Source organism: Anser brachyrhynchus (genome assembly GCF_964034855.1).
Source record: "Anser brachyrhynchus genome assembly, chromosome: 5".
Taxonomy (NCBI): domain Eukaryota; kingdom Metazoa; phylum Chordata; class Aves; order Anseriformes; family Anatidae; genus Anser; species Anser brachyrhynchus.
This window is the reverse complement of record NC_137699.1, coordinates 16653378-16672673: the sequence shown is the minus strand read 5'-3', so window position 1 is coordinate 16672673 and position 19296 is coordinate 16653378. Positions and strand designations below refer to the sequence as shown.

At 42.8% G+C, this 19296-nt stretch overlaps 1 long non-coding RNA gene across 5 annotated transcripts in view; it reads left to right on the top strand.

Annotated features, from left to right (window-relative positions):
- LOC308195884 overlaps nt 1-19296 on the top strand; it is a 67861-nt gene that overhangs the window by 4115 nt on the left and 44450 nt on the right. For 2 of the 5 annotated variants that reach the window (XR_013951899.1, XR_013951900.1), the window contains exons 4-5: nt 15221-15360; nt 15615-15713. This is a non-coding gene — a long non-coding RNA (uncharacterized lncRNA). Of the gene's footprint in view, nt 1-4867; nt 10075-15220; nt 15361-15614; nt 18241-19296 lie in introns of those variants that run through there. The other 3 variants (XR_013951901.1, XR_013951902.1, XR_013951903.1) reach the window with 3 other exon arrangements.

The following is a 19296-nucleotide window of genomic DNA, read 5'->3' as shown; positions in this document are numbered from 1 at the left end:
TGCTGCTTTCACCTTGTGTCTTCCTCCTGCTTGCAGCCGCTGCTACACAAGCTTGCAGCGTAGCTTCCCATACACCGTGAGGGCCGTACCCTGGGTCTGCAGGGGCACAGAATGCTCCCCGCTGACAAAATCAGGTGCTTAAGAAAACTTGTTACTGTCTAAATTATTCTGCTTTTCTGAAAGCTAGATTTCTCTCTTCCGTGCGTTTTCTGAAATCTGCATGATTATCAGCAGTTCCTTGCAAGTCTGCCTTTGCAGTGGAGCTGCAGGCTTTGCGAAGCTGTTTTGTGGCTCTGGACGCAGCAGCAGTAGGAGAGCATCCCACCTTTTCCTTTGCAGGAGCAGGGTGGCTTTGCCAGCCACCGGGAGGGTAACCAGCCAGGGTGTCTGTAGCTATACATTTCCCCATACAAACATGAAATCAATATGCTGCAGCAATTAACTAGACTTCATAAACTTCAGCTGGCAAGCTTTCTGGAGTCGATTCAAAAAGGCAGCAACAGTTCCTGGCTTGCCCGAGAGGGAAATAAGCTTGGGTTATTTCTTTTCTTTAACTGGTGAGGAGGACATAGGCCAGCTGAAAGGGGAGAACACTTAATGACCTTGTATCAACCTCAATTTAAGGAAAAAAAAAAAAGAGAGAGAGGAAGAAAAAGGACCTTCTCTATATCTTCTTCTATGCCTCTGTTACAAGTGGAGAAAACAATCTTCAAACATCTGAATAGAATTAAAAAAAAAAAAGCCTTTACTCTCTGCCATCACCACCACCTCTTTTTTTGTCGGCTTTAGTTAACAGATTCTAGTAACTTTTTGTTTGGCAAATGGTGATTCATTTGCCCAAAGATCTGAATGAAGCAAATGCTGTTTTGACAAGCAGAGCAAAGCTGTCAGGCTCCGTTTCCCTGCAGGCGACTGTACCTCGTGCTCCTGGTGCCAGATGATATTTGACATTTAATTTAAGACCCTCGGTGCCTGCATATAAAAGTTTACTGTGATAATAGTGATAAAGCAGCTGAGTGTCATATTGTTATATTTGACAGTCTTTTCTTCCGCTCTCCTAGTTCATCCCTGTGCTTGGTTTGGGCCGAAGGATCGGACTTGAATTAGGAGAGGAGACTTAACCCTGAATTTTTATGAATTGCAGAGACCTGACTTGCAGATAATGATCTAATCATGAATCTTACTCTGGCTCTGAGATCTTTCCCTGTCTTACTCCTAAGATGCCAAGCAGAATTTATGCAGAGAGAAAGGAACGGGTTAGGGATAATGTCAGCTGAAGAGAAGGACCTTCTGTTCATAATTCATTCAATTACTCATCTTCTCACAAAGTAGCACATCCTCTATTGATCAGTAATGCGTTTCCCGCAGGAAAAATGGCACTAATAGTATCGACAAGGCTGTGTTTGTATGAGGAGAGAGAACTGGATTTAAATATATTTATTTATTTTTAAATCATCTTGGTCTGCTTCCATGCCGGTGGCACGCTGCGGCTGCACAGGCTGAAGTAGGTCAGGCCGGCTCTGCCTGTGGCCGCATGGCTCCCGTGAGGAGAGGTCAGGACGCTGTGGCAGCTTTTCAAAGCACCTTCCCTCGCCGGTGACACCGGCCGTGTGTCTGTCAGGACTGGGTAGGAGCTGAGGTGGTGGGCCTGGTGCATCAGGTCGGTGGTTTTGTCCTCAGATAAAGAGATGGTTCCTGTAACAGCAGGTATAGGACCACAGTGAACTACTTTTTTTTCCTCTCCTGTTGCCTTCCCCTGTTTGAAATAAACCCTGCTACTGAGATCAACACGAGTGCTCTGTCACTTGTGTTAGCTGAGCGGGGAGTGAACGCCATGGTGAGCTGTGCTTTTCATGTGGCGATTAAAATATTAGCAGTGAGTCTGTGCTGAAGATACTTCTTGCGCTACTGCTGGTAGAAAGCAACTGGGAGGGAAATTCTTAAGGGAAGAAAAAATGTTTTACAGTCTCTGGGATCTAACGTGCTTCCCATGAAGAAGTTACAAATTCAGTCCTACAGCAGCAACTAGAAAGAGGATATGGATGATGTTTGAAGTCTTTCAGTTTAAAGCGAGTGGGCATGGCACAGCATGGGGGGATGGATTTCCTCCGAGCAGAACAAACATATTCCACATCAGTGTTTAAAAATAGTGCCTGCCTGCACGAAAGCCCCCAGCTCCTTGTGTCACTTCCAGCCACCCACTTCCTCCACAATTGTCTGGAGTGCAGTTGTTCCTCTCCAGCTTTTAGCAGCTGATAAGAAATCTGAGGGAAGAAAATAGCTGTTGCTCTTGGGGAGCGCTGGGGCTGCCTTGGGGTGTACTTGTTGGAGAGGATGCGTACTTGTTTAGGACGTGGTTAGAGCCTGGGGAAGGGATGGCCCACATGCGAGGTAAAGGCCCGCTGGCCAGAGGCAGCTCCCCGGCAGCCTCTGCTCCAGCCTGCCCCTGTGCCTCCTCGGCGGGGCTCCGAGGGGGTTGCAGCCATCCTGCTGCTGCTTCTGGAGCGGGAGGCAGAGACCTACCCAAAATGCAGATGGAAAGGGGAGCATGGAAGTCTGCCCTTCTCTCAGGGCAGGATCGTTTGCATCTGCCATTCCCTGCAGATGATTTTCCGACCTGTTACAGAAAACCATCAGTGATGGAAATTCCGCAACTTCGTTGTGAAGCCCATGCAAGTCCGTAGCTATCCTGAGCAGCAGAAAGCTTTTCCTGATGTCTGTCTTAAATATTCCTGGCTGCAACTTAAACCTGCTACTGCTAGCTCTTGAATACTGTTACCACTGCAACTTACATTTTTGTTGAACAACTACTGCAAGTACTTACTCCTTATTAACAAGTGGTTTGCTCAGTGTCCACACTTGCAGAGACTCTTCATACGAGATGCTCTGACATGAATGTCAGGTTAACTAAGTAAAATGGAGGAAGGATTGGAGGAACCTGGCCACAGTGATCTAGAATAATCAGCTGTGTTACCAGCATTAGTTAGAAAATATTTTAGGTCGTAGAAAGACTGGATGATAGTGTAATTCACGAAACAGCAAAGCAGAAAGATGTTTGCCAGTTTTCAGTGTAATCACACAGACCGCTGTAAGATTTTCTTCACTGCCTGAATGAGACATAGAGGATAGTGGCCCAAAAAATGAGTGAAACTTGAGACCTAGCAAAGAGGTCTGGAAGGTGTTTTTTTTTACCACTTGATACAGCCATGGGGAGCTGTGACTCACACAGTCAGAGATAGTGCTTAAACATTTGTTTTAGAGCTATGTGACTCTGGTGTGACTGAACTACTAACAGCAGCATCTGCAGAGGGATGCATTTAGCACCCTATTCCCTTTTTAGTGACTAATAGTTGCAATGAGGAAATACAATACATAGTTATTAAATTTTATTTATCTCTATTTTCCCTTCTGGAATTATCTTGAATTCTGTTTAGTGGGGAGAGTAAGCAAGAAGTGAATAAATGATGGGGATATGTGGTATAGTTTTTGTCTTCACTTGTAGCTAGACCTCGTTAGCAGGATATAATGTACTCTAGCAAACACTGAATGGATTATAATATACAACTCTCTCTTTATTACCATGCACCTGCACTAGCAGGCAGAATGGTGGAGGACCCAGTATTCTGGGCCTGTTCCTAGGTAGGATGGTCAATATGATACCCAAAACACTCACTAGCCTGTTCTTCTGCACTGGTGCAAGCTGAGTTTTCAGCTTCCTGAACTCTGACTCTGCCTTGTTATGCTTTAATCTCATCTGCTACTGTCTCTAGACTTTTCACCCTTTCTCTAATCTGAAACAGTCACCGTCTGTGCTCATAATCTGCTCATTCAGAAAATAAATCCCTTCTCATGCTTGTAAAAGTACCTTATCTCAATCATCAAAGGAAAGGGAAGTCACCAGAGCACTGCCTCTTTGAGAGCTGTGAGGTGGGGATGGATTGTTTTGTTTTTCTAACCAATCCCTTCTGTTAGCCCTAAAGATAAGTAGAAATTCATGTGGGGTTGTAGCTCTCAGGGAGCAGGCTGGCAGAGAGCAACTTGCTTTTCAGCAGAAGTAAGGATGAACTGTACAGGAACTTGGGGAACAAAGGTTAAGTGTCACAGACCGATGTATGCACTGAAAGCAGGTCCAAGTGAGCAGGGGATGAGGAGGTACTTGTGGGGAAGGGACAAGAGCACACAAGTGTAACAGGGGCTGTGGGAATGATGCTGGAGAGTTTCTCACCGCTGGCCCAAGGACCTGTACTTTGGTGGCATCTGTAGAGCAGAGCAGGAAAGAGTGGCTAATCCCACGCAGACCTCCACACTGTTAAACTGCATGGGTCTGATGTGTGCATTTAAATGTTTCAAGTGCTAATTATAAGGTGGCTGGGCAGCATCATACTGCAAGCCTGCTTGCAGAGTTGCTCTTAAAGCATGTGTTTCTGTAGCGTTTCCTTATAGGGGTTTATTACTTCACAGAACAGAAACTAGGACCAGCTCCAGCGTATTAAATAAATGGGTATGCTCTAGCAAGACACAAAATGTTGGCTGAGTATCTATAGAAAATGAAGTATTCTTTAGCTGTGTTGAGCAAGGACAGAAAGTACTGTTATACATTAACCCTCATTTATAGCAGCCAACCTACCTGGTACTCCAAGCAAGTGGCCATCAAAAGGTAAAGTACACATTGTGCTAATGAGATGCTACGTTGGTGTTAGAAACCTTGTTTGTGAGGGTACTAAACCACATTTTAAACAGATGATCTTGGATATTTGTGAAGGACTGTTCCTGAAATTGCTGAGAGTGGAGAATGTGTTATTATTTGGCTGCTTTTTACTCTCATGAGTGCCTGGAACAGCAACTGAGAAGTTTGTTCGTCCTACAGTGTCAGCACCTAAAAGAGCTCGGGGGATTATTCTGCCCTCTGTCAATGACTGCACGAGGTGCAAAGCAACAGAACAAAGTACTCGAGCCTGGAGATCTGAACTCAGCGTCTTGTCATCCGTAAACTTGATCTGACCTGGGGAAGTCACTCAGACTGTGCCTCCATTCCCCTAGGCTGCTCAGCGTTTGTCATTTTACAGCACCACAGTTGGGGCGAAGGCCTCTCTGTTTGTCCTGTCCGGCCTTGCAGTTGCTTACGCAGCTGCTGTGTGCCTCTCTCCCTGTATTACATGATCTGCTGCTTTTAAGTGAGAGTTTTCCTTTCTAGGAAGTGGAGCGATTGCAGTCTTGTGGGGATGCAGCTTCGCGTTGGGTCTAAACCTCCCTTTGCACAGCCAGATTTTAATATATTTTTAGAATCCAATAAAAAAAAATGTTAAAGCACCGTTTAAAAAAGGCAAAACTGAAAAAAAAAAAAGAAAAAAAGAAGCTTGATTGCTAAGTCAGGTATCCCTCTCCATTCCCTTTTGAGCATCCAACAAGTTGTACTGCAAAAGACAGGGACAATTTGAGAGCAAAACAGAATTTGGTGTCATGATCGCTTGCTGGTATATTTTCAGTAGGGCCAAGACCCCTCTCCCTACATTAATTCCCTCATTGACTCAGGGGATTAGACCTTTTGGGGAATTTTACCAGGTACGTGGAGGTGGTAGCTCAAGGTGGCCATGCCATTTGGTGGGGAAAGGAAAAAGTACCTCTAGGTGATGAGAGGCAGGGAAAGCACAGCCTCTTGCCTCTCTTTGCTGGAGAGAAGAAGCTGTGCAAGGAGCCAGAAGTACAGTGGGGCTGTGTGGCACTGAGCAGCATTGCATTCAGTCAGAGTCACGCTGTTTTTCCCCGTGTTAATCAAGATAAATGTATCACTCTTAATTGCAGTGGTAGCCCTGTATCAAGTATCAGCAGAGGAATTGTGCCTTGACTCTCCTTCGCTGTCACACAGACTGCTGCCACCTGAGTACTGGATGAAGGCATCTCCAGCCACCAGCCGAAGGCAGGAAGGGGACCCTTGCTACACAGGGAGCACACGTAGCACCCTGTCTGTGGGATCACTTTCCTATCTGGGGATTCCCTCAGTGAGTGAGGCCAGGCACGGATCTGGTGGAGTAAGGCTCAGCAGCATTTCCTCACCTGCCGCTGGCATCTCTCTGCCTTCCTGGTGGTGGAGCAGAGAACTCCAGCAGAGTTCTGGCAGGGTAGATCTGGCTCTTTCCAATTATTATTTTTTGTACAGTCAGTTATTATTTGACAGGCTGCCATTTTTTTCTGAGGAACACAAACAAGGAAAGGAAGTTGCATTATTTTTCTGCTGTTTATAAAGCAATAAAGCTTGGATAGAGCTTCAATGAGTAGGAAAAAGGTGCTTCACTAGCTTGAAGGCTTTTCTGCATGACATTGCAAAGATGGATCCTTTCCAGGGAGGTATCAGTGCCAGACTTTTTCTAACAAAGAAAGGGTTAATCTCTCAGTCTGGAAAGTCCCATGTAGCCAGCATAATGGGGAAGACTGCCTGCTTTTTCTCCATGAGTGTTGTAGGTATGAGTATCCTCTAGTTTCCCCAAACACTGCTGAATTTAACTATGCAACAGTTGGTGAGTAATGTGGCAGTCAGAGTTGTTGAAAGTCGCAGTAGTCCAGCTGTAGCACTGGATGTGGGGAGCTGTAACGTGAAAGGCATGGTGCTGGCATGTTGCTGCCATTTTCCTGACTTCTCAGGAAACTGCTTTACAGCAGTCCTACTGCTTACAGTATTTCCTGCAAAAGAGAAATTATATTCAAGCCCAGATCAGAAATACATAGTTATTCTGCCATCCTCCCTGTGTGAAGCAAATTTCTAGGTATGTGCCATGTGAGCATCTGAAGTTTCAAAAACAATTAGCTGATGAGCAGATACCAGTAAGTATTACCGAGAAATATCACCATCTGACTGGTCTTCACATTTTTTTCATCCCTCCTAAATGAATGAAGAGAGAAGCTAGACTGAAAATAATGTGAGGATTGCAAATTATCTCAAGGCATGGCCCTTACTTACAGTAATCAGGTTTTATTTTGGGAAGGGTATTTTTGGCATTCGGTTCCAGTCACCTAATTAAACTTCTCAAAACAACAACAACAAAATGCATCACCACAGCTTTGGAAAGCAGCCGGATACATCTACTAAGAACAAATGCAAAAATTCCTGTTCCAGGGTTACAGGCTTCAAAACCTGGCTGTACTAATGCTCCAGCGAGTGCCGCTGCTGCGTGGGCTGGGACAGGGCAGACCCTGGCTGGGAGAGGATGATCTCTTGCTCTTCTCTTTTGCTTACCACCGTCCCCCTTCTTTTCAAAACAGTGACCGCTCAGATGAGCATCCGAGATGATGCTCCCAACTTGATTCTTATTATTAGATCTCTGCCTCGAATTGCACCTTCACTTCAATCCTTACTTAAGATGAGGTGCTGAGTGGCTTCCTTTGTACCCGGCAGGAAGGCTGGTTAATAGGATGAGCGCTTCTGTGGCAAATGTGCCAGTTCGGCTGTCTGCATGTGCTGCTTCCTGCCCTTGACCCTTGCAAGTTTTTGCTGGAGAACGCCCTGTGAGCAGTTTTCAAGGGAACTTTCCCTGCAGGCTTTTACTGTTATCTAACCCTGTTAATTAAAAGGAAAACTATAGCGTAGAAAGCTACCTGCTGGTACCAGCCTTGCACGTCAATCGGGGTTAACCTGTGCTAGTTCAAAGACTGCCTGTGGATGGTATCTAGCACAAGCTGTAAAGGGTGTATTTCTTCTCTCTCTGTTCTAATTGCAGTAAGACATTTTGGTAGTACATCTATTAAGACCACCTCAGCTCTCTGTCCTAAGCAGTTCTCAACTGATGATAGTGTTACCAAATTGTAAATATTTTGGCTGGAATTTTCTGCCTGGGATATCTATCTCACCATGATATTATTTTTAGGTTTACATTTACATTAAAACAAACAAGTGAATGTGACCTGGCAGCCACCTTCTCTGCAAGCTGCCGTGCCCCAGCTGCTTGGAATATGTTTTGGGGATTTGTTGGTGGGGTGGCCTTTGGGCTCATGTGTAAGCATTGCCCCAGCTGTAAGAAGTCACCAAGTGTTATTTGTATTTGCCATATCATGTGTATGCAGAAATGATTTGAAAGTTTTGTTACTGAACTCCAAGGCCTCCTGTTTGCTGAAAGGCTAAACCTGTGCTTTTGCTTAGACCTGACCAGCCTGCTGGTGAGCAGAGCAAGCAGCTGCAAATGTACTGCATGTACTATTTTAGAGACAGGAGAAAGAGGCAGGTTAGGAGGATTCAAGCACTTAGGAGGAAAGGAGGGCCTGTGCTCAGGAAATCGTGCTCTGTCCTTCCCTCTGGAGAAGAAACCGTCATTTCCATCAGCCAGGATCACACTCCGCTCCCAGAGGTGGCAGCCTGACTCTCCCTTGCTCCAGTGGCATATTTCTAACTAGGAATCCAGGAAAAATAACCCAGGTTTTCTAATGGATCAGCTCCCTAACCTGGCTCCCCATGAGGTGACAAGTATTCATGGCATTTTGAAGGATTCAGGAGAACTGGGGGAACAGGGCAGCACTTCTCTGCAAGCAGATGTCCTGCAGAACCTATTGCCAGAGAGTATGTCTAACAGGCTGCCTCGATCCTTCTCCAGTTGGTCAACACATAGGCCAATAACTGTTGTTTATGCAAGCTTTTATATTTGCCCAAGAAAGGAGGTCTAAGAGCAGGCTGGCAGACTAAGCATTGCTGCTAGTCAACATGGATAACAATGTGAGGTCACATTATGGTACTTTTTTTTTTCCCCCTAGTTCTTTTTGTAGTTCATTTTGATTTGAACTTACATATGAAACGTGTATTAAAAAGATCACTATTGAGGCTTCATGCTCAAACACTTGAAAGAAAAATAGTTTTGACCATGATGGACTTGCTCTGAGGATGAAAGGGGTTATGGAGGGATGAGAGGTGCTGTGTCCTTTCTTGTTTGTTGCAGAGGCTTCTCCACAAAGAGTGAGTAGAGGGTGCAGGGAAAAAAAAAATCTAAAGGTAGGGTTAGAGCAGTTATGTTGATCATTACAGTGATTTCCCTTTCCCCCAAATCTACTGGATGTCTCCTTCTGATTAGTCTTAATTGAAACAATTCTATTATTTAAACATCATAGCCCTCTTTTTACATTTTCAAACAGTTCAGCTTTGGTAGTTTCACAGAAGCTCACACAAAGACACTCCTTTTATGTGTGCCTCAGTTCTTTAAGTGAGAAGGGGACCCTGCTGGGAGGTGATGTCCTTTTGTCCAGAACACTGAGTCCTGATATTATTACTCCTTTGTCCTTCTAAGAAGACCCTGAACAGAAGAGATTTTACCTTATATATCCTGCTTGGCTCGAGTACATGTAGGTAAAGGAGGAAATTTAGATCAAAGGTTCTATTTTGCCAAGTCTGATTCTGTTCTTTGTATGTACAAGACAAATAAAGATGGTCTCTGCCCTGAGGAGTAATGAAGACCCCTCTGATGCAAGGTCACAATCTTTTTGTTTGTGATTTTTTCCCTGAGTTCAAATAAGTTTGCAAAATGCATGTAGCACTATAAGATTGCTACGCTATGCTTTTTCTGGGGTGACCCATGAAGATAACTCAAACTCCATCCAGAGAGAATGGTGGTGCGTGCTTTCCTAGTGTTGTTTTTGTGTGGAATATATACATCTGTTTTGGTACTCTTGCATGCATGTAGAATTAGAGTGGTCATGCTATTTTTCCCTGAAAATTGCCTACTTTTGACCAGTGAAAAAGAATTGGTACAGGCAAACCTAGTCCCACCACTTATGTCTGGATACAGCATCTCTGAATTTCAGCTTGTAAAGGACATCTGATGTGACATCTGATCTTTTGAGGGAGAAGTTTGTGTTCACCTGTTCCAGGATAAGTCCTGGTGTCTCTGGAAGCTGTTGCTTTTCTCACAAAGCAGCATCTGAGGCTGCGCGTTTCTAGGACATGCTGCAATGCCTGTGAGAGGAAAGGTGGTCATGGTATATGGGCTCTGGACAGAAACTTCTCTTCAGGCACTTTGTTAAATGAAAAAAAGGTTTCAGAGTGCTCTTCATGTTTTGTGTTGAGCAATTGGATAATCTGTTTGTAGGAGTCATTACATGAACTTCTTGGTTAGAAACAGTTTTACAAATAAGGGACTTACTCAAAGCCATCCTGGGGGTTTTGCATGGCAAGTGATTTACATCAAAACCTCAGCCATGCACAAAACAAAAATGCTTGCTTTGGCTCTCTTAAGACACCTGTAACTTGTCAACAGGAAGATATTCTGGATCATGAGGATGTCTCTTTTCTGACTTCCCTTGGCCCAGGTGGTAACAGTGAAGGCCCACAGGATTCCTCTTTATTTCTGGGGCTCAGTTGTCCCTGACCTTTAGGGGCTTGTTCTGGCTGCCCATTACCAACTGGTAGTTATTTGTTTTTATCTCCCTTAGAACTTGTGTTTTGCCACCAAATGCTATTAGTTCTGTTATCTCAAGGAAGTGTTTTGTTGCATAAATAATATATGTTAAGGTGAGAATACAAAATACCTTTTACTGATGTGCCAGTGATATGTATATGGCCGTAGTACTGAGACCTCAAATTGAGAACAGTGTGGATTTCTTTGCTATGTATGTATAATTATATACAGGTAACTTTTAATTAACTGGAACACAAAGGACATGCCAAAGTGGAAAAGAAGTTAGAGACTGTTGTATTTTGATGGATTCTGAAAGATGTCCTATTTGGGAGGTGTGAATTTATGCACTGCATTTCAGGCTCTTGCTCAGAAAGTGAATATTCATCAGGATTAGCAGATTCTTCTGTATGAGGTGTTAAAGTGGGCTGTCAGCGTAATGAATGTGTTGTGTTGTTCCCTGTGCTGAGGCTCGTTCTGCCGTCTCCACTCGCCTTTTAAGAAGCGTTGGTTTATGTACGCGAAGCCAGTTACTACCCGCTGCGGCCTATGGAGGCAGGCGGGGGCTGACAAGATGGACGCTCCTTTCCGGGACTGGCGCAGGTGCGGGAGAGGCTTTAGGCCTCGGGGGCGACTGCCAGGGCCACGTCCCTCTGCCAGTCTAGGGCAGAAGAGGTGTCCTTTGAGTAAATAGAGCTGGAACAATTAGAGATGCTTTCAAACACATAGGAAACGCCTGATTTGGGTTTGTGTGCCTGAGAGCCTCTCTGCATCTCCCAGCTCTACTGCTTGTCCAATCTGAGGTGCTCCGTCTGACCACAAACCCCGTGCTGATGAGCCTTCTCCGGTGCCTACAGACCACAGGCACTTTGCTGGGGTGTGCTGGTTAAGATGCACAACCTGCCTCTGCTCGCTTGCATGATTTTTTCTAGGACAAGATGAATAAAATGGATTTTTCAACAAATATATTTTTGTAGGCAAGATAGGAAGCCTTGAACCAATGGAAGAACAATACAGTTTTGGGAAAGTACAGCTACTGTAGCTGTTCATAACTTCTTTTACTAAGAATCTAACTTTTATATTGCTGTTTGAAACCTTCCTGGTTAAAATCAAATTACGTTAATGAAATTTCTTTTTATTGCATTTAGCCTAGTTGTTTGCAATTGAGATAAATTTGGAAGTGGACACTACCTGGTAGTTGAACTTGTCAGTTTTGTTAAGCCTGTGTAGGTTTAGCTTATCCCACCTCCATTATCAAGTTGTACATTATTTCTTAGAGAGGATTTTGTTTTCTGGAATCTCTTCTTCACTGATACAATGTTCATCCAATTCCATTTGTGGTGGTGTTTGACAGGGAACAGAGAATCAGAAATAAAATAGAGTTTAAAATTTTTGCAGGTTCTGTCCAGATAACACGTGTTGGTGTTCCTCTGGGTCTGGTAGCAAATCCGCGCTGTATCCCATGAGCCATATGGGCTGTGTTTCTGGGGATAATCAGGATTCACTCAAGGAGAGGGGAGAATGAGTTTCAGGGTGAAACAGACTCCTTCAAGACACAGTCTGGTATGCACTCTGCTTAGAGGCTATGTCCAGGAGTATAGCAGAAGATCAGTTATCAGTTTCAGGTGTGCTTTGTCTGCATCCCGGCTGTCTTTTGAGGAGGAACAGTGTAGACTTCATTAAAAAAAAATAAAAAATAAAACTAAGAAATGGATTGCTCTCTCCCAAAATCCGTGGGTAATGTGGAGAGGCAAGGAACTGTATTCTGCAGAAATTAGAGCATGGCAGCTGGTCTGTCAGGAGGAACAGAGAGTTCTCCACCTTGATTTCAGCTAGCACTTCAGTGATACAAGCAGCAGCCACTGCTTCCTGCAGGTCTTCAATGTCCACCTGGCAACTTTGATCACTGGGATGGCAGACATCTAAAGGCAATCAAACGCCCACCTTCAATGATCTGATGTGCTCAAAACTGAGGTAAAAAACAAGAACTTGTAAAGTGGATTACAGAAGGAGTCAGCAAAGCATTTATTTGGATGTCAAAGATGTGGAGTCTTCTATTGCTTGTATCATTGAATATGTTCATAAATACCACTAAGTATCCAGGGTGATAAGCCATGATGTGAGTAATAAGGCAGGATAAGTTATGTGGTTACCTTTAGATGGCCACATATTTCTAGTGGTTATGAGGGGCAAAAAGCCAAATGTCTTCAGACACTTAATACAGGATTTCTGGTGTATCATACATAAAATTCTTGAGGGATGCTGTTGCTTCATAAAAACTGAAAGAGTGCTTTATCATTTTTTATAACTCAGTTGACAAATAGGGACTTCCAGCTACTCAGAGTTCTCCCGATAGTCCAATCACTTCTCTGTAATAACGCTTTCTGAAAGCAAGAGCTATTGTAGATGCAATATTGCATGTGTGTCCCTTGAAAAAGAAACAATCTAGTTGTTATTATTACAGCCACCATTCTTAAATCATCTAGATCCCCCAAGGCCTGCGTATCTGTAAGCTTTCTCCTCATTGCCTGGATCCTGGATAGTTGGTAGGTTGATAAATGAGGAATTTTCCTTCTTGCCTGATAGAGTATCCTACTACAAGCCACAATTTGCATATAGATATGATCAATTATAATTTGAAGACTTCATATGCAGAATTCTGCTTAGGCCCATTGCAGATAAGAACAATAAGGTATAGGTCTGAGCAGTCCATATTCTTATTTGCACAAGGCAGCCTTGATATTTAATTCCCTTAATATTACAGCTCTTCACATGGAGGCTATAAGTCATTTTGAGTAATTGCATGTCTAGAAACTCGATTTCTGGCACAGATACACATATGGAGAAATTCAAAAAAAAAAAAAAAAACTAACAAAAAGAAAATGAGACCCTTAGAAAACAGAGCTAAACAAACGAGAGGGAGATAGTAAGGCTGATCATCCTGATTGTATGGAGATAGGAGCTGCTCCTGATTTTTGAGAGCTCTGAGGCTGAGTACTACCTTTTTGGACTCGCTGCAGTAAATGATGCTGGGATGTGCTAGAGAGTGGTGGGTGAAGAATAGTTGAATTTTCTCTTCAAATCTGTTCCACACAGGAGGGCTGGCAGAGATGTATTAAATTTTCACTCAAAATAATTTTTCAGGGAGCTGAACCAACTGGGTTTCTTGTTATTCTGCAAATAGGCCTATCTATTAATCAGCTTCCATTAATAAATTTGCCCTTAGAGCTAGCACTCTATACAAACAGAAACCTTTCATGTCCCAATGTTATCCTTAGTTATGTTAAGGTTTGCACTTGTATCCTAGAATGTATTTGTGTTTGTGTTTTTTTTTTTTTAATGTTTCCCAAAAGGGAAATGTTATTCTTTTATTGTCTTTTTTAGTGCCTGCCCGTTTCAGTGCTAAGCATTGGGTATCCAAGGTTTGGGTCGGATAAACTGCCATCCGAAATTCACTTACAGCTAGACTTCAGGCCCCTGGAATAAGTCTCATATGACACCTCTGGTTCTATAGTCCTGGTCTGAATCCAAAACACAAAGATATTCAGGAGAAACTATGATTGTGACAAGGAGAAGAGAAACTTATCCAAACTTTTGGAAAATGTACAGATTTGTATTTTTCTTGTTAACTTCTGAAAACCCTGTGATGTGGCTTCTGTGTTTTTTCCCCTGACAGCTTTGACTTTTCCACGTTAATCATTTTACTCCTCAATTTGTTTTCCCTTTTCCTTCACTCAGTGAAAGCTTCATGAAACCCTTGCTGGTTTTAGTTTTGGTATGTGTTGAAAGGTGAGGAAAATTGCCCTGCTTAGGATCATAAAACAGTACAATTGCTGGATACGCACATATCAGGCAGGGCTTCAGCGTTCCATGCCAGAGCTTTCAAGTCTGTTCTTCACACGGGGCTCCTAAATAGACGTTTAAATTAGTGCTAAACCCATAAAGTGGCTGTTCGCATGCACGAATATCTGTGGTCTCAGTATGGAATTTTAATTTTTTTTCATGCAGTCAGTCAGAGCTCCATAACCAAAATGAGTACCTCATGTGCTTGGCATTGCACAGATGCTTGGTAAGAATCCAAGAGAATTTACTCTTCAGTACTGGTATTTCCTGAAGGTTTATATTTTTCAACTAGACACCTATCATCTCAGTATACACACTGTTAATTCACATAATTCTTTTAACTCCGTCCTCCAAAACTCAGCTCTGCTGAAATTGAGTTCATTGGACATTCAGTTCATCGGTGTTACAGCAGGGATGAACTCAGAAACTCAGATTTGAAAGAGCCCAGCCAAGTCTGACTGAAACATTTTTTAATGCTCCAGGGAGAAATTAATTCTGCTCAATCACTTTTGATTCACCTGAAACATAAAGGGAATTGCAGACACTTTAATAGCTGAATTGAAAGACTGTTGAGTCACCATTATATCTCTGTAGTCTTTGTTCACTTGCTATTTTGCAGCTGCTTTTACTGTTATTCACTGAGTTGCACAGAAATCTCTGATAGTGGTACTATGAGATTTTTATTTCCCTGGCAGTAGGAGAATCACAGTGCTAATCCAAATCATTACGGCTAGCACCAGGGGGCTTTGCATTTAAAGAGAAGGGTGTACGGTAGAATCTGTAACAGCAAGTGACTGTCTCCAAGTGGTAAACAAGGTGTCCTGGTTTTGTGTATGAAGCTCTGGATACTTTTGAACTGGCCTTTAGAGGACTTGCATGAAATGTGCTGCATCTGGAACTTGAAACCTTAGGTACTTCCATAATATAAGTAATTAATAACTTAGTAAGTGGGTGGTTTTATCTCCACATTTTGGCCATGTGAATTGATCTGGATTGCCTCTTATGCGCAGACTGTGATTCGTGAGTAGCACCGTGAACGAAGCTGCCTTGTCCTGCGCGTTTCTCAGAGGTTGTGCTGGCAGAAGACTTCACACATCCTGCAGTGCCTTCTGCACTCCAGAGTGGTACACAGCCCAGCATACCAGAACGGGTACTTAACTACCTTTACCTTACTACATCTGGCTAGAAACTCTAAAAGTGTTTGGGTCATGAATGGTTTTGCCATGCAGGCCACAAGCTCTCCAGTATGTAGGCATGGGCCATGTGTTAGCAGGTAGTGTGTGCTAAGGCCCTTGTAATTTTCCATGCCACAAAGAAACAACTGAAAGAAAATTCAGAGGGGAGTTTTCTGTCTGACCGAAACAATAAAGAAAAGCTGATCCTTCTTTCTGCTCTTCTTTCCAGTGACTATAAAGAGTGGAGCAAATCAGAGCAACTGCGCGCTACACAAGGTCTCCCAATTACCCTCATGGCTACAGAGAACCGTAACAGCTGTGTTATACAGTAAGTTCAAAAGGCAGTTTAAGCAATTTGTTGCTGATCACTTGCATAAAAGTGGATAAAAAAGCCACCATTCTGATCTAGGAATTTGATAATTAGCGTATTTCATCGTTACATTTCATAATCAGTTTGTGCAGCTGTGAGAGTTTAAAGCATCTTGCATCAAGTCAGGTGGACGTAGTGCAGCTTTCTGACAAAGCTAACTGGTAGGCTTATGCAGGAGCCTGCCTGCTCTTTCCAAAACCAAAGGAGCAAATCATTACATGCCTCGGCACCTCGGAGTAGCTATACCAGTGTCTCACTAGCTGCCCCCTGATGTGTTAGCAATTGATGTTTGGATTCTCTTATGCTACATGTAGCCTTTGTTAAGGTACTAAATATATTTGTGTCTGGGGTCTCCTTTCCTGACTGTGCAATTGAGGATGCAGAGGTTGTTTTTATTATTATTATTATTATTTTTATTGTTTTAGAGGAAAGAAAAAAAAAAAGAGAATTTGTGGGGGTGGGGGTAGAAGCAGCAAATCTCTTGTATTTTCTCCTCTTCATTCAAATAAGTCTCTGTGTGTGACTCTTGCAATGATGCCTGCAACCCAGACTTGAGAGTCTTTTAGTACAGGCGAGACAAAGAAATGGATTGCATGCCTAGATCTCACTTGTGCTCCCCTCTGAGGTCAGAATTAGAATGAATTGTAAACAAAAGTTACAGTGTTTCCCTTACCCATTTCTCCTTGGAGAAAGGAAATTAAGTAAGAGACTGCATAATAATGAAAAGAAAACCAGATTTTACAATTCTCTTTCTTATAGCCAGCAGTCTGGTGAATAGTCTCAGAGAAGGGATTTGCTTTTTAAGGGCCTAACTAGTTCCTAGCTTGACCACAGCCTTTGTGTTTTACTCTGTATCTCAGGTCCTTTGCAATGTCAGCCTACCACTGGTTGCTGACATCATATAGACAAAGGTAAAAAAAATCGTGGGATGTGTGAACATATCCAGCCAGATTTCTGTCCTGGCCCTGATGGATGGCGAAAAGCTAGCAATGAGAAGAGAGAGCAATCTACCTTATCCTAGTTCATGTAAATGCAAAAATAATAATAAGAAGAAAATTATCTCTAAGCAAATGTGTCTTAATGGCTTTCAAACTGCTGTCCATAAGGCTTCAGTTAACCTATAAGGTAAATACTTGAAGTGATCTGAGGTATGCTGTGTGTGTTTAGTTGGTTAATTTTGTGAAACATGTTGAATTGCATGATGGCTTTGGTTTATATAATATAATTCCCTTCCAGATTGTTTAAGCGATTATAAATCAAAGCTTGCCTAGTGCAGTTCTGTTGCTCTGCTTTTCTCTGGGTGAAAGTAGTGGGGAGCAGAGGAAAGGGTGGTTTTTGTGTGTGCCTATTGCTAAAAAAAAAAAAAAAATCAGAAAAGATCATGCAAGATCATGTAATTCATGCAGTTACGATGTCCTCTACTGTGTAAACACCTGGTGTAAGTAATCTTGATGTCTTCTGAAACATGTATGACTTTTAAGAATGACGATTCTCTTCTGATACGTGTTTGACACCTCTGTACTTTTGTTGACTTGATTGGAGTTCTTTCTTATTACAGTGTTCTGTAAGAAGAAAGAATCTGTCCTTGTGTTCTGCAAAATTTAAACTCTGCTATGAGAAAGAAATGGGATCTCTGAAATGCTAGGTATCGTTAGGCTCTTGTGTATTTACACACCATCTGCTTCAGTACACGATGGATCAGCTCTTTTCTGTAGCAGGCAGTACCATGGTGCTACTGGGAGTGGATTATATCGATCCCAGTTCTCTACTACTGTAAAAGGGGAGAAAACAGGGCTTGAAGAGGGTGTACATGTATTTAAATTCTTTGTAAACTGCTGTGATTGTATATTGTTGTGCTATTTAAATGCAGTAATAAAAGCATTTGGCCCATTTTTAGGGACGTGGTTTAGTGGGTAATACTGGTGGTTGGGGAATGGTTGCACCAGGTGACCTCGGAGGTCTTTTCCAGCCTTAATGATTCTACAATTAACTCCTTGATCCAGTCATATGCGAGTATGATGCCCTCAGCTATAAGAATGTAAGGTCTTGTCTCTCCTAGTGACAGCAGGTGGTACATACTCCTACTGCTGAAGTGCTTGGTTCAGAAACGATGGTTTTCTGAAGTGCTGAACCTAACAGCCTCGTCCTTCTCTTTTTTCCCCTGGCAGGGCCAAGCTGAGGAAGGCAGGCAAGAACACTTAATTTGTTCTGCCTTTCTCATCCTACCTCCTTTGATACCAGAAGCTCAGTTTTGAGAGCAGATGCTTTTAGAAAGTTGAGTGGGCCAGCGGGGACTGGTCACAGCATTAATGCTGAGAAACCAGATCGTTCTAATTCATTTTGTGCCAAGAGGTGCTTGTGGTTAAAATGCTCAAATGTTTGTATCTAAAAGCATGTTTAATTTTTTTTTCCTTAGCCCATGCTATGCTTTCAGAGCTCCCATTAGCTTTGGCTGGACCTATGCTTTGATTTGTGTTTATTTAGGATTCAGCTTTAATTTTCTTATGCTCAATATACACACTGGCTTTATTTAGGCAGGATAGGAAAAGAAAATTTATAACCTCAGATGAAGTAGGTTCTTGAGCAAAAGAAGTAAGAGTTCTAGCATTGTTACGTTTATTAAAGGAATTACGTGCTTGAATCAAGATAGAGCTTGGGCTGCTGGCAGAGGGAAATGTGAGCAGTCGTGAAGCTGGTGGCCATGCAGTGTTTGAGATAGCCATGGTACAAAGGCAGAATTTAGCAGATAAGTTTCTTGAAATCTTACATGTTTGTGGGTATTGGCTCTCTCATGTATAGTCATAGAGTTAAAAATAATACTGTAAGCCTGAAGCAATGGAAACTATAGATGCCGACCCATTGGTTACTAGAATTATCTATAATTTGTACTTAATCTGAAATTCTTTCATCTAAAATTAGGAAATCAGTGAGTACATGAATGTGAGAAACAAGCGTTGGATATGCTTTGTACTGCTTTGTTTTATCCTATTGTTTTCAGCATCTCCAGCCTCTTATTTGTCTGGTTACAAAATTACTTGTGTACCAGTCCATCTGCTAGGTTGCATCTGGGAAAAATGGGAATTCATCTGGACAACATCTGATGCAACACTTGGAAAGCATTTGTTTACTTGACTAATGTCAGTTAGGCAGCAATATTTAAGCTGTAAGCTCACAAGTTGGCATACTGAATGGTTCATTCAAGTCCTTTTCCCACATTTCCGCCAAACTTCTACAACCCTTTCTGTTCCGCTCCGAAGCCGTCTGTTTTAATTCTGCGTTGATGCCCAGTGGTCTTAAATTCCCTGAGGAAACTGGTAGCAGCTACAGACTGCGAGTCCAGCCGAGGCTCAACAGGACGCCTCCCTTTCTGAGGACCCACAGTCCCCTATGTCAGAGAAATTTTGAAGGTCTGTGATTTTGTGGATGCTGCGGTAGGAATGTGTTGATGAGGGTAACCGAGTGATGGAGAAAAAGCAGATCTTCCTGTTGATTGTGGGGCTCTTGGTCTGATAACATATGTTTTCATGTCATCTTGAGACTG